This window comes from Cyprinodon variegatus, unplaced genomic scaffold (assembly GCF_000732505.1).
Source record: "Cyprinodon variegatus isolate N-32 unplaced genomic scaffold, C_variegatus-1.0 Scaffold2177, whole genome shotgun sequence".
Lineage (NCBI taxonomy): Eukaryota > Metazoa > Chordata > Actinopteri > Cyprinodontiformes > Cyprinodontidae > Cyprinodon > Cyprinodon variegatus.
Window position 1 is genome coordinate 2,798 of NW_015152630.1, and position 3,096 is coordinate 5,893.

A 3,096-nucleotide genomic window follows, 5' to 3' on the forward strand; every position below is an offset into this window, starting at 1 on the left:
ATATGCAGCAGACTGCACATATTGCACTATTTGACTTCAAACTAGGTGGTAGATTCTCAAGAAGGCTTTACCAAAAAGCCATGTTTTCTGTTAAATTCCGTGAGATTCCCCTAATAGGGTGTAAGCTCAGCCCCTGGCTGACTTTTTAAAACAGAAAAATTAAAAGTAAATTGTAAGAAATTTAAGTTAATGAAAAAAAGAAAAAGTAGGGGAAAGATGTCATGGATGTTGTTTGTGTTTCCAGCCACTAGATGGAGCCTGACACATTTTTATGGTGTTCTGTTGAGGTATCAGCAGAAGAAGAACGACTATGCAGAGAAAAAAAGACCATTGCTAAGCTAAAGTCGGGCTCATTTTTTTCTGACTGATAAAGACCATAAAACATATTTTGAGTAAACATGAACTACTGAAGCTGAGTTCGTATGCCTTCTTCGGATAAAGAGGCTCCTTTTTTCCCTCCCGGGCCCTGAACCAGCAGCTTCCAGGAGCAGTGGCGTTGCTAGGGTCTTATGGGGCTCCAAGCAAGACATTTCTGGGGCCTCCACCCCACCTCTGCACGCAAAAGAAAAAAAAAAGTTTTCTGGAGAAATAAATGCACAATTTCTAGAGCATTTAAGATGTTTACTGAAAAAAATAGACTAGAATAGATTAGTGGTTCTCAAAGTGAGGTCCAGGCCTATCAATAATCATTGTAAATAATCTGACACCAACAAAATATATAAAATATGAACTTTAGTTTATTACAAAAGTGCACTGTAAATTGTTAAACTTCAAATATAAAAAGTAAAATCTAGTAAATAATTAAACAATGGTGGAAGCCATATAAAAAATGTAATAGCCTTAACACATGCAGTGGAGATAAATAATACTAAATTAAATAAATAATAAAAAATTAGGCTTGGCTAGTGCAAAATTCTCAGATGCATCAAAATGCAGTCAATAAGTCAACAACTTGTAAGGCCACATCAAGAGAAAAATAAAATTGGCACAATACAGATGAAAAAAATTAAATACTGAAAATAAATAATGTCCAAAAATAAAACATAACAAATTAGGCATGGCTAGTGCAAAATCCGCAGGGCATTGATGTTTCTTGTTAAGCAGCATTCATCATGATTAATTGTTAGCTATGTCCCTTTGGAGTCTGTGACAATACAGTAAGTCAGTAGGTAAAATGCTCTTACCACTGTCTTTCTTTCTTTTTTCCTCTTTTTCTTTTTTTCTGCCCCACTGGGATAACTCCTCTCCATGACTCTCTAATGCTTTAAAGTTTAACTTTGTGCAGAGTCGCGCCAGCAGCGTCAGATGCAGGCTGAAGGCATGGGGTGGGGGCCCAACAAGGGGGTTTTTGACTACGGTGTCATTTCATTGTAAAGTAAATCCCCAGTCTTGTCGTTGCTGTGAAGTACAATTTGTCAGCCCTTGGGGGCCCCCTAGAGGCCGGGGCTCCAAGCAACTGCCTGGCTTGCCTGTCCACAAGCCCCGCCCCTGCTAATACAGAATATAACATAATGAAAAAGCCAAAAATAGCATGACAGCAGAATACACAAGCAACAATACTCGAAAGCATTTAAGAAACCTATACTGTATACCCTTCTAGGATTATTACCTGCCTACTGCCTGATGCTGTCTTACTCATACTGTATCCCTTGGCTGGCTGCATCCCATAGTGCAGTGGTTCTCAATCCTGGTCTTTAGGGACCACTGCTCAACTAGTTTTAGATGTCTCTGTAGCACACTTGATTCAAATTATTGTTTGACCTCATGAGCAGCCACTAAATGCTGCAGTCACTCATTCATGTCAGAATTGTGGCAGCAGTGACACCTAAAACCTCCCTAGCAGTGGTTCCAGGGGGCTGGGATTAAGAACCACTGTCCAATTTGGTTCCAGAAATTGTATGGCAATTTTTTCGGTTATCGATCTAGAAGCAGAGGTTAGCAGTCTTACTGCATATTGAAACTGTTGTGCAGCATCTAAATCTCACACCTGCTTACCTGATATGATTATTCTTGTCAAACTTCAATCTCTGCTGCACCTTTTCTGCTTGTGCTCTCCCAAACCATGCTCACCTAACATTTCCTGTGCGTTTGACTTTCTTGACTCTCAGCACCACCTCTGCAGTCATGACTTTATTACCTGAAAGTAAATGCATTAAACCAGAGGTCACGGATTAGTCGACTATGGTCTGGATCTGGACCCCCCTGCTGGCTAATCCAGACCCAACCTGATTTAAAACATTTCTAAATTACTGCATGTTGTCTGACGACATAAATATTTGAGGGGCTGTCATCCAATGATGGAAGAATTGGTTGTTTTAAGGATATTACCCATCCATTGAAAGTTGTATTTTTGCTGTTACATATATGTTCTACAATGAACAAATGCAAATCAAGCACAAATAAACCTCTAGTTGCTGTTTCATGTGAATGTTCAGTCCAGCGCACCATCAGGAATAGTGAATTAAAAAAGCATTCCACCATTCAATATGGTGTTTAATTAATGGCTTGATAGTTCACCCTCTAAATTCCAATCTCATCATATAAGTGTAGTTTTACAATACTTTTGCTAAGATCTAAACTTGGTGGATCCTTGGAGAGAAGCAAAGCAGCACAGTCAGTCCTTCTCCTGGTTTGAACCTAATGGCTCAGCTAAGTCCCGTATCGACTAGTGACTAATTCCAGACAGTCTGATGCAAAATAGTGTTAATGCTGCAATTTCACCTGCACCTTTATCTGATCACTGCCTGATACAACTCAGTATCAAGACTCGATCGGAAAAAAATCCCATAACAAAGGTTATTACTTTGTTATAGGATTAAACTCAAAGTTAAACTCAACCTTGCTTAACAATGAAAAGTTTAATAACAAAAGCCTGGAGCATCACAATTTAATTTGTAGTAATAAGAATCTGAATTCTTACACGAAAAAAAATGGGAATTCTTTAAATTGAAAGTCTGCCAAATCTCAAACACATTAAATTAATAGCTATCCAAAAGAAGGGAAAGGAATTATAAATCATTCAAGAACTTTGTTAAATCTGCTCTAAACAATTTTTTTAATGATGATGATGATTTTTATACTAAAAAAAAAAAAAAT